This window comes from Marmota monax, unplaced genomic scaffold (assembly GCF_021218885.2).
Source record: "Marmota monax isolate L192 unplaced genomic scaffold, Marmota_monax_Labrador192_F-V1.1 WCK01_AAM20220418_F8-fsc00005, whole genome shotgun sequence".
NCBI lineage: Eukaryota > Metazoa > Chordata > Mammalia > Rodentia > Sciuridae > Marmota > Marmota monax.
The window spans coordinates 7,349,638-7,363,037 of NW_026692254.1; positions in this window are offsets into that span (position 1 = coordinate 7,349,638).

Genomic DNA, 13,400 nt, shown 5'->3' on the forward strand with positions numbered 1-13,400 from the left:
ATCAAGAAAACCAGTGGGAAATGGTTTTCATTGCACCCTTTTTTTTAGCTACAGTACCTATTTTTTTTCCACATAGATATATTTCTTCTCAAGTTTTCAAAGCCTCTTGTCTTTGAAAAAAGTTCCATTTTATAGACAGGTGTACTAAAGGGCTGGGATTTAGTTTATTTTTTTGTAGACCATATAGCAAGCTGTGATTCACAGAGCTTGGAAATGAAAAATGGGTGACTTCTGCTCATTTAAGAATCAGGACTGAGACATGAACTTGGAGATGGGAGTTGTCAGAGTTCTGAGTGCCAGCTTCTCTAAGCTGGTCAGAGTGATGTGAAAAGAAGTGTTTTCCCCAAGTGCCTGTGCCCTCAGCCTGCCTTTGTGTGATACGATGAATATCACATACTCAGTCATGGCATTACAGACAGGATTTTTGTGTCCATCTTGCTGCCTGGAGAAGTACTGGCATGCTTAGGACAGGCAAGACGTCACAATACTTTCTGAAGAAATGAGAAGCATTCATACAACAGTCTCTATCTTTGACTTGTCACCACCTCATTTCTCTGCCACTTTTCACTTCTGTGTTCAGGCTGCTTAGGGTTAAGAGGGAGAAGACCTGGGAAACACAACCCAGAGTGATGAAAGGTGCCTATATTTTCAATGGCAGCTGCAAAGGAAAGTTTTTTCCCCACATCTGTCCTCTAGAGTCTTTATGTCCTGTGGCTAAAGGTGAGTTTTTCAGAGTTCTTTTCATTGACAGAAGACAGGTGGCCTTTAGTTACAGTGCAAGCAGACTTTGGCATTTCATGTAAGATACAGAGGGGGGAGCATACCTTTTCTTTTGATACTGGCTATGGAGAATCCCAAAGAACTTGGCTTAAATTCCACTGCATGAACACAGAAGGCTGTGACCTCTCTGTGCCTCTGTGTTCTCATCTGTGAAATGCACACTTCAAATGCAGTAACACCTGCAATGACCTGGCCTGTGGGGAGATTGGCAGTGGCATTGCTTCACCTCTCTTTAGGTGTTAAAAAGGGATTTGTTGCTGGGGTGGTGGTGGTGGACTGGGGGTGTAGCTCTATGCTAGAGTACTTGCCTAGCATGCATGAGACCCTGGGTTCCACCCCCAGGAAAGAATGAACACACACACACATTTAGAGGAATCATTAGTAAGGTTGATGAGGGACCCAGGATTTAAATACTTTTCAAAGGATCCTATTGGAAGATTGAATATTTTTTTTCTTCACGCATATGAATATGTGACAGTATTGCAAACTTCTAATAAAATTATATAGTACCATGTCAGGTAGAAAAATTTGAGAAAGAATCACTTCTTGGGCTGGGGTTATGGCTCCATGGTAGAGTGCTTGCCTGGGTTCGATTCTCAGCACTGCATATAAATAAATAAAATAAAAGTCCATTGACAACTAAAAATATTTTAAAAAAGAATCACTTCTCAAAGGTAGCTTATCTTTGCACTAGCACCTGTCTTTTATTTTTTTTAAATTTAGGAATAAAATTGAGATAGGTAAAAGGGATATTTGTATCATATTTTAAAAATGTAGAGATCCCAAAGAAATTAAACAAAGAGACATATCTGTGCTTTGATGGTTTTGAATCAGTGAGAGTCATATAAATCCATCATTAAGCTCCATCAGCATTGAGACATTAAAAAGGGAACTAAGCTGGGCGTGGTGGCATACACCTGTAATCCAGGTGCTCAGGAACCTGAGGCAGGAGGATTAAAAGTTCGAGGTCAGCCTGGGCAACTTAGTGGAACCCTGTTTCAAAATAAAATAAAAGGGGCTGGGGGTATAAAACAGTGTAGAATGCCCCTGGGTTCAATGTCCAGGAAAACACATACATACATTTTTCAAAGAAACTTTCGTTTCTTTCTACTTTCATCTCTCTCCTTAAAGGTGGATATTTTATAAACACAGGAAAAAATATGCATGCAGTGGAGTATGTGTTTCTGTCCATCTGCTATTTAAAAGTGCACACCAAAATGTTGGGCAACACACACAGATATGGTGTGCAGATCTGCTCTCTGCATACCAACAGCTTTAGCTCCACCACATTCACTTTATTCTCTTGAATGGATGCATATCAACAAGGGTTTATTAAAACCACTGTATTTGTTAAGAGGGCCAGCTTCGTGCTTTCAATGAATAAAGATAGGATTTTGTTGCCTTCATTGTTAGAGGAAGTACTTAGAGTGGATTGTAATAACTTCCCTGGGAAAGGTGGCTGCTTTTTGGCAAGGAGGAGGGAAAGCAAACCAAAGGAGAGAAGACTGGAGGGACAAGAGACACAGAGCTTTTGTCCTTTTGGAAGATATCTGGACTTTTTCTATAGATCACTGAAGGGCATTGGGAGCTGGGGAAGACAATTTTCTTCCCCTTTAAAAGGGAGTCAGGCTCTTTTGTCAGAAAGAGAAACAGAGGCAAAAGAGTGGGGGGAAACAATAAATATTGACATAGATAAAGTTTGAATATCTAATATTGGTACAAACATCCCTTTTACCTATCCCAAATCACTGAAATCCTCCATGGGAATTAACCTCTTGATGGGTGAATGCTGCTCCCTGACAACTTTATTTCCCTCATTTGCCTGCTTTTTTTTTTTTTTTTTTTTTGACTCCTGCAAAGAGATTGGGATTTATTCGATTGAACTGTGATCTGAGTAAAGCACACTGTAGATTTCCTGGCATCAGCTCCCTGACTAGAATTACATTGGCCTGGGTTTCTTTTCAAAAGGAATTCTACCTGCTCCGTGTTATGCTGGATGATATGAATTTAGAATCTTGCCAGAATGTGCCTGAGGAACTCAGTTGAAAGGATCCTGCATCCAGACAGGCCATGTAATGAGAAACATTTGATTCCTTTCTTTTAATGGGTAGGAATTATGCACAAAATGCTATTTGGTCTTCACCTTGACCTTGCTGTCTGAACTATAGCCTCCCTCATTTGAAGAAATATCCTGTGGCTGAGATATCACTAGCTAAACCTTTGTATCTCAACTTAATTTTTTTTCCGTTTTTTTGGATTTTCTTTTTCTTTTTTAAGGGCAGAACAAGGAGAAATCTCACTGTCTTCTTTTTCAAGGCCATAAAATGAGAACCACACATTTAGCCCCAATCCAACTTGGGAATTCTAAACACTTGGAACAATTGCACTCAATTTAGTCTAGTCCTTTCTTTGGAGTTGAAACCCCTGTTTCACTCTAAAGAGCTTTTTTTTTTTTTTTGGAAGATGCAGCCTGTGATTCTCGTTGAAACACACATCTGTTTCTGGGCTGGCCAAATCCAAAAGTGGAATCCCAATTACAGTTTTCATGGGTGATAGAATTTCGACTGTATTACAATTTAACCACCTGGGTTGCCTCCACTCTCTTTTTTTCTTCTTAAGGATGAAATAAGCCGATCAAATGTTCATTCAGCTATTAAATTACATTTCCATCCTGTAACATTTATTTCCTTTTTCTCTGGTGAGATACACTGACTTGATGGATTATCTCCAGTGTCTTTTCTTATATTGACCACACAATTTTAGCTTTCAAGAATTCTCCCAATCTCTGGTAGATGTGGTTTTAGCTTTAAAGATTTTTATTTTACCCCAAACAAGAAAACAATTAAACAAAATCCTTTAACTAGGTAACTAGATGGTTTCAATCTAATGAAAAATGTTTTGGATAAGAACTAAAGATATTTGAATAATGTTTAAATGAATTAAGGAAATTGACTTTGGAAAGCTGAATTGGAACCTGAAACTTGTGAGATATGAAAAGTTAAAATGGTCCTTAGACTAACAAATTGTGATAGGATTAGTTTAATCTAGAAAATTAAAGGTATTATACTGGCCACCAGGGGGAGCACATATTGTTCCATGAGAATAAAGCAAAGATTATACTGAACACAAAAATATTCATCGTTCTGTCAAAGTTATAACCTTCCGGTTTTGAGCATATACTTGCGAAATAAATACTCTTTTGTTGTTTATGTTATTAATATTGTTATCAATAACAAGATATTTGGACATGTGGCAAAAAAAGTGGACTTCTCTATGTTGTCTCATCGGACAAGCTGGTTGAGATGTTAATAGCCACTTAGAGATAAATTTCACTTCTAATTTTGACTCTATACATGTATTCAATTATTTGAATACAGATCAAGCAGTATGAGTTTTAAAAGCAAACTAATCTAAATTGATATTTTAAGAAAATGAAATCAATTTCATTTATATTTTGAAATTTTGATATTTTTGATGAATTATAAAAAATATGCCCCCTTTTAGTGATCCTCTTGAAGTTTTTAATCATTTAAAGCCACAATTCAATATTTTTCTGTGAGGGTTGATATATTACAGAGGCAAGAAAGGGCAAGAAAATGACTGTCTCCTCATTTTTGTATTTATTGTTAGGATAAAATTTAGAAAGAACATTACAATTGGGATGAAGAGAATTTTTTTCTTAAAGACAAAAAAAAAAAAAAAAGCTGGGTGAGATAACGCATGCCTGTAATCCCAAGGATTCTGGAGGCTGATGTGGGAGGATCGCAAAATTGAATCTACCTTTATTAATTTAGTGAGACCCTGCCTCAAAATAAAAAATAAATTAATAAATAAAAAGGAATGGGGATGTAGCATAGTGGTAAAGGACTTCTGGGTTCAATTCCCAGTTCCAAAAAAAAATGGAATGGAAAAAACAAAACAAAACCCAGGAGTCTTTCTTACCACCTTTCATGTGAATTTTCACATATTTTTGAATTTATACTGCCAGCTGTGGAGCACCCTTTTATAGGAAGCAGTATGGGGGGAGATGGGGATGTATGTGGTGACTGAGAGTTGTCTGGATCAAGTTTTGGTTTTGCCCTTTGCCAGTTGTTTCACTTTGGGTAAGTTTAGGCAAAACTTCCTGTCTCAGTTTCATCAGCTATTAAATGGGATGATACCTCCCTCTCTCAGCTGTTTTGAGGATTAAATTTGGTAATATTTTTAAAGAATAGAGACTTGCTTTGAGTCATAGTCGGCTCTTATTAGTGTTGCTATGATTTTGGTTTTCTTTTTCTTTTTTTTTGTATATCAATATTATGTATATTATATATACATATATAATATACATTTTTAATTGTTGAATTAACTCATGTCACTGCCCTACAGACCCTAATTGCTGTACAACAAATTTGTGAAAGATCCAGAGCCCATCAAGACTGCTAATGCTGATCTCCAAATTTACTGGCATAGTCAATAACACTAGAAGGGGCAGCCATTGTTAGCTACTAATTAAATCTGATAGCCCCAGGACATTAAGACTATTTGATGATTTTATGGCTATACCTATGAGGATTAATGGCGGGCAGGTACCCATCATTATTGCTCTGAAGTAGATTTTGTATGGAAAGTCCACTTAGATCAATTTTATGGGACCATTTTTTGTGTCATGTAACAGACCCAGAAACTGGTATACAGAAGCCTCTTCCTACTTGGGGAATAGGTTCATCTCAAGGCGACTGAAAGGCCTGTTATATTTACTGCTGATTTTAGGAATGCTGATTATGGGCAGCCATGTTGGGCCTTGACTTTTGTTTTTCTCTCTTTACCAAGTACACAGCTTTTGTTAAGACTAAGCTCCTCCCATCTCTGACTCCCTCCCTCTGGCTGGCTACCACTGGGGATACCAAGAGATAGCACACAAGCTTGATATCTTCAGGAAGCGTTACATGTAAAATCTTCCTCCTTTGGAAAATTCTTTCAGACTTCTAGGGCCACCAAGAGAGGAAATGCCCTGTCCCTCTCAGGTGTTCAAAGATGCTCAAGGCCGAAAGCACATACATACACACACTAAAAACTTGTGACAAAATAAATTAAGGATAGCTGTAGAATTCAGAATAATAAAAACACTCACAAGTAGTTATTAGATCTTCTTAGCTAACAATGCTTTTTTGCTTCAGAGTGTTCATGAATGCACTCCACATGTTTGTAGTCTTATCAATCATGTGTAAAGGGTTTCTATTAATTGAATATGGCAGTTTGGTTCTGATTCCAAATTATTTGGTGTTTATTCTCACAAACCGGATGTTTTGAAAAGTAAATAAAGACATTAAAAGATTTATAAAAAGACTGTCACACATTCTGAAGTGCAAAGTGTAAATGAATTTTTATAAGCATATGGATTTCATTGCTCTGATAATATGCATGAATATAAAAATTAAAAGAAAATGTGCTGGCTACAATGTGTTTTTACTTCTCCTTTAGATGTTGAAAACATTCAGAGGTCCCTAATATTCAAAACCAAGGAGACTTCTCTATCCTATGATGTCATATGAACCACTGGACACTGATTAATATTGTCCCCAAATGGTGTTTTTCCTGAAAGCAGCAGCAGAGTGGCATTTTCAGGTTGAATTTCTATTTTTAAGTACAATCTGTGGTTTATGGCCCAGACTCGCTTCTTGTATAAACTTCCAGAGTGTGCTCAGCACACTATCTTTCTCTTTTACATTTGGATAATGCCATAGTCAAGCCAAACAGTTTAGCCTTCACAATAATATTTACATGGAGGCAGAAGAGGTCTATGTGAAGTAAAAAGGGCAGAGAAGCATATAAGGGTCCTCATGGCCACATGGAATGGATTCTGTCAAGAATGTAAAATAACATTTATATCTGAGTTGCGATTGAAACCAATGAAAGATCAACTAGTTCAGTCAAGATTGTAGCCAACATTTTATTTTTAGTTGTCATGATAACATAGCCTTAGAAAATTATTCAGGTTATGCTAGGCTTAGTCTCAGAAGAAATTTTGGCTGCGAGAATTTAACTTCTTTTAGTTAAATAAAAACAAATTAGACTTTTTCCTCTTTTTTGCATGCTCCATTTTGAGCTGTGATGTTATCAGTAACCATGGTAAGTAAAAGTGGTCCAGGAAAAAGGTTTCTTTTGAATGTTTAATACAAATGAAAATAATAAATGGTCTACTTGAATTCCATCTGTTTTTATCAGTGTGGAGCCTTTAAACTCAAGTCTTTCATATTAAAAATGAAATTCCCATAACCTTATGCATGTAAGGTATTCAAAAATAAGTATGATGGCTTAAAAAAAGAGGTAATAGGCATTTAATTTTCATTAGATAAGGAATTGGGGAACACTTCTGAATTTTATCAAATTTAATGTGAGAGAATAATAAATAAATATCTTTTAAAAAACTTTTGTTTATCTGAATCCTGCAGGAATTATGGAAAGTTTAAAAAGTTTGATGTTTTATTTTGATATCTGTATGTAGGGGAAAATGAAGAAGTTATTCACATATATACCTGAAAATGAATATATAAATATGTACGCACATGTGCGTGCATGCGCACACACACACACACACACACACATACTTTCCCTTTTGATTTTAGCTTCAATAATGTAGATAGTTTAATTTTTATTTTTCAGAATTTGCTTTGATTTTACAGTTAGCCATGAAAGCTGACAAGTTGTGAACAGATCATTTTAGTTTTAGTTTTAGTAGAATCAGAAGCAGAGAGCTCACCCATGGCTGTAATCCCATTGACTCTGGAGGCTGAGTTAGAAGGGACTCAAGTTCAAGGTGAGCCTCAGAAACTTAGTGAGACTGTGCCTCAAAATAAAAATAAATAACTAAAAGGGCTGGGGAAATAGCTCAGTGGTAGAATATCTCTGAATTCAATCCCTAATACCACTGCAAGGGGGGAAAAATGCAGAGAGTTAATCTAACACAAAAGCCTATAACTGTCAGTGTTTAAACATTATTGGGTGAGGGCAAGGTTTAAGTAAGCATCTGAAATGTGGTTACTTACATGGAACCTGAATGCTGATGTTTTTGAAATTCATTTGCTGAATCCTTAATGTTCTATGCAAGAATGATTTTTTTTTTAAATTAGGCTTGACATTTAGTTAAGAACTAGAAAAACAACCTGCTGTTTACACAGAGAAGGGAAAAAAAAAAATCCTTGTTTTCACATGAAAACAGAGCAACTTCATGGCCCTCAGCCCTGAAATGTGGACATGCAAGCGCAGATATATTCAGGAGCTTTGGGTCCTTTATAAGCAGGAAGCACACTTTAAGGGTGTGTAAAGTGCGAGACCACCAGGGGAGCCTCCCCTTCATCTCCTTAAGTCCAGACTTCCACTCATGTTTGCAGAAGGTAGGACCTGTGATTGTGGTGTCAGTGCATCATGAAGGCTGAGCGTGAGGTCTTGGTTTCAGAGCTGAATCTGAGCCCTTGTCTACTGCTGACTGGTAATGCTGGCTGAGGAACTTAGTTCCTCTCTTCTAAGCTTTAGGTTCTCCATCTATAAAATGGGTCCGTATGGTGCCTCAGAGTTTCTCTGTAAACTCTCTTAGCTTAAGTTCTTGGGGGATGATTGTTATTTGCATTTATTAATTATGTAATCATGTCTTTGGGCACTTTACATCTCAAATTTTCACTTCAGATATTACACCTAAATTGTTTGCAGAGCTTTTAGTCTGATAATCTCTTCATTTTTTTTTCTTCCAATCCTAATAGATTTAGATAACTGAGTCAAAAAAGAATTTAGTCATGTCCTTTTATCAACTCCTTAAGGGAAAAACTCATGAAACATTTTTTTGACTGACTTGATGCGATTGATCTAATAAGTCAAAAAAGGTTGATCTTGAAGGCTTGCTGTGGTACTTGCTTTTAGTTACTATAATAAAATAACCAAGAAAATCAACTTATAAAGAGAAAAGTTCTAGTGTTGGATGTTTGAGCCTATGATTGATTGGCCCAATTGTTTTGGGTCTGTGGTGAGGTAGTACATCATGGAGGGAGCTTGTGGTGTGGCAAACCTGCTTTCATTACCAGTCAGGGAGTAAAATGGAGAAATAGAAAAAGTGTTAGAGTCTGTAAACAAGTCAGGATGATGCCTGGCATTTTGCCAGAGAAATGTTAGAGTCTGTAAACAAGTCTGGATGGCACCTGGCAAAATGCCAGAGGGAGTGGTTTGTGAGGTAACACCAGCGAGCCATTAAGTGTGGAGATTCCTTATTGGTTGACTGCTGTATCTAGTTTATGTTAATTAAGATAAAGCTGTGTTTAATGTATATATACCCCTCCTGTCCTACAATAAACGGCTTCCACTCCTGCTGTATGAATCTACACAAGTTGTTCGTCACCCCCGGTTATTTTGCTGCAGCCGGACTGCGGCAACATGACACAAGACATAGCAGATTTTTTTTCCAGATTATATGACAATTTATTATTCTTTGACTCAGTTAGGAGCCTTTTTTGCCTTTAGTGAATAGCCATGATGCTGAAGGGAGGAAGGAGTTTTTCCATATTATATTCAGAACACAAGTCACAATGAAAAAGACTGAGAGATTTGAGTATATGTAAAAACTTCAGTTTATTTAAGAGTATTATAACTAGAGATAAAGAATGAAGAAGATAATTGCAACATATTGTTAACATTCATTTTGAAGTTTCTACTAAAACTAGGAGAGGAGTTCAAAGTTTTCCAATGGAAAGAAATAATACGTTGAAGGAGATGGAAATGTTAATTACCCTGATTTGGTCATCATCCTTTGTATTGTGTATCAAATCATCTCACTATACTCCATACATATGTACATTATTATGTCAATAAGAAGGGAGGGTGGGGAGTAGGAAAGACAGAATTAATCAGACATGGGTTTCCTATCGTTGTATAGGAATACATGACCAGGGTAATTCCACATCATGTACAATTGCAGAATAGGATCCTAAATAGAGTAAGTTATACTCCCTGTATGTACAATATGTCAAAACACACCCTACTGTCATGTATATCTAAAAAAGAACAATAACAACAAAAGAAACCATAAAAATTAACCTCCACTTTTAAAATAAGTTGATGAATAGAAAAAGAAGTTCTTAACAATCAGTCAGAGAAAGATGATCACTGCATTAGAAAACTGTCAAGTGAAACAGAATTTAGATAAGTCACAAAAAGATGAGTGCAAATGCCCAATCAGCAAGTAAAACAAAGGTCCACTTTAGTAGTACTCAAAGAAAGGCAAAATAAAACCAGTTAACCATTTTTCCTTTGTTCATTGAATATACAAAAGTTTTGTTAGAATGTTCTAGAGAAAGGGGAATCAAGGGAAGGGAGGGAGGATGGGAATAGTTGAATGAATTGGATATAACTTTCCTATGTTCATACATGAATTCATTACCAGTGTAACTCCAAATCATGTACAACAACAAGAATGGGAAGTTATATCCCATGTATGTATAATATGTCAAAATACACTCTACTGTCATGCATATCTAAAAAGAAAAATAAAGAGTGTTGGAGAGGCCTGGGCTGCAGGAACTTGGTGGTTGGCAGGGAAGGAGAAATTGGTGCTGCTGTTTCTGCAGTCCAATCTGACAGTGTCCAGGTGGGAACCTCAGGAAGCGGATTCAGATGGAGATTAGCCTGCCATGTGTGCATGCTGTTAAGATATGCACACCGGAAGGGAAGGAAGAAGAAGGGATCAAGGGCAGAACTGGGCTGTGATGCTGGTGGGGGACAGTCCTGAAAGTGCACTGGCTCTCCAGAGTTGTCCCCATCTTGGTTGGGAGGGCCAGGACTTTAAATCCCCAAAGTGGGCCACCTTGGGTAGCAGGTGACCCTCAGGATTGACTGCTATGGACTGGATGCCCAAGGCAGGCAGCTCTGTGGTGGGCCCTGTGTTCCAGCACATTCCACCTCATCAGATGGGCAGTGCAGAGGATCCATGAGTTGAGGACACCTGAGGGTAGATGTGATTCCCTGTACACTTCTGAGCTTCGTAAGAGCCAGTCGGCGGCTCATTCCTGTTCCATGTGTGCACTGTACAGCACCTGCGTCCCCCTCCACCCTGAGCTACACAACCAAACTAAGGCTCACTTGCTGCTTCTGGTTGGATATTTTCCTTTTGAAATTTTTGCAGCTTCACTTGGCTTACTTACAGGTATCAGTTTATAATATGCTTACCTTTTTATAAAATAACTATTTGCCTCATTTGACCCAACTATCCCACTCCTCAGTTTATATCCAAAAGATTTAAAATCAGCATGCTACAGTGATGAGCCTCATCAATATTTATAGTAGCACGATACAGAATAGCTAAGCTATGGAATCAACCTAGGTGCCCTTCAACGAATGAGTGGATAAAGAAATTGTCATATGTAAACACAATGGAATATTACTGAGTCATAAAGAAGAATGACTTTATGACATTTCCAAGTAAGTGGATGGATGTGGAGACTTTCATGCTAAGTGAAATAAACCAGACCCCCCCCCCCCAACCAAAGGTTGAATGTTTTTGCTGATATAATCCACAATAAGAGGGGAGAGGGGAAGACTAGATATTCAGTAGATCAGACAAAGGGAAATGAAGGGAAGGAAGAGCGATAGGAAAAGGAAAGATAGTGGAATGAATCTGAAATAATACACCATAGGGAATCCCACCATCATGTACATCCATAAGAATGGGGTCCTAACTAAAATAAGATATATTCCACGCTTGCACAATTATATAAAAATGAATTCTATGGACATGTGTAACTAAATAAAACAATAAAATAACTATTTACATATGCCAAGGAGAGATCTGGAAATATACAAATCAAAGTATGGGAGATTGCATCTTAAGTGGCTATCTAGGAATATTTTTATAAATAAAATAAAATCTTTGTAATTTGAATTTTTCCCAGTAAAGATGATGTTAATTTAATAAGGTGAAGTATGATTTTTAAATTTTAATCTATTAAGAGTAGTGTAGGAGGAATGAAGAAAGAAATGACAATTGGAATCACACAAGTGTAAGACATTTAAAAAAATGTGGAACTATGAAATTAGAAGTCAAGAAGATTTCAAATAAAAAAGAAGCTAAAAACTCAAGAAGGTCAAAAGTTCTCTCTGATAGGTGGAAGCTAACCTGCAATAAGAGGGAAGGTGAGGGGAAGAATCGAAGAGCAGTAGATTAGACAATGGGGAGTGCAGGGAAGGGAGGGGGTAGGAAGAAGAAATCCAGTGGAATGAATTTGACATGTACATCTGTAAGAATGGGATTCTAACTAGAATAAGATCTATTCCATGCTTGTAATATTGTATCAAAATGGATTCTGTTGTTATGCATAACTAAAAAGAACCAACCAACCAACCAACCAACCAACCACCAACCAACTAACCAACCAACCAACAACCAACCAACCAACCAACCAATAGAAAGAAAGAAAATCAGTTGGCCAAGATAGATGGATTCATTTCTGGAATCTCAATGACCTCTCATGGCTCTATATACCCATCCCCATGGAAGTACCACATTGTTTTTATTACTGTAAATTTATAGTAAGCTTTGAAATCAGAAAATGTGTGTCCTACAACTTTATTCTTTTTGGCCATTGCAATTAATGTATTAGTTTCTACAAGCAAAAAAGTGAGAACTGAGGTTTTTTATAAGGGCTGTGATGAATTTATTTATCAATCTGAGGAACATTGGTATCTTAACAATAATACTTATCACAATTTATGAACACAGGTAAATTTCCATTTATTTAGAACTTATTTTTATTTCTTTCTTGTAGTTTTGTATGTACAAACATTACACTTATTTTGTTAAACAGATTCTTTCATTTTTATTATTCTCTATCCTGCTGTAAGTGGACTTGTTTTATTAATATTATTCCTAGAGTGCTCAATGCTAACGCATAGAAATATTATAATTTTTTTATATTGATCTTGTATTTTAGAGCCTTTCTGAGCTAATTTTGTAGTTTTAAAATATTTTGGCTGTGTGTGTGTGTGTGTGTGTATTTTCCTCAATAGACTGTACGATTCATGCCATTCATGACACATAAGTGAAAATAGTTTTTACTTAAAAAAAAGGACATGTTGGTAAAAAAGAACAGTAAAAAAGAATAATTGGGAGGATATAAAAATAGGCAAGAAAAAAGAATGTAGAGAGGGATAACGAGAACATGTAGAAAAATAAACTTTTAAGTACAATTTTTCTCTGCAAGACTGTAAATTGTCTAGAAGGCTTGAGGTTATTGAGAAAACACTCAGAATGAGAAAGACAAAGTGGATCCAAAAATTTCATCATCAATAGTAATAACATTTTAATCAATATAGAAATGTGTTTTTTTTTCAAAGAAAAAAAATATCTTTGGATTTTTCTCAGAATAATTTAAGACAAATAGTCTAGTCTTCCCCTATTCAAACAGTTTTAGCATCAGTAGAGCCCCGGGACAATGGTATTTTATTAACACAGGAGTAGAAAAACAATGAAATGGAAAATACTACTTACACTGGAAATTAACTTGACTAGCCTAATTTTATTAAGAAGACAGAGGGAAGAAAAAATATTACAGTGGAAATTTAGTTGTGTTTTAAAATTTCTCAGAAATCTAAGGCATTGG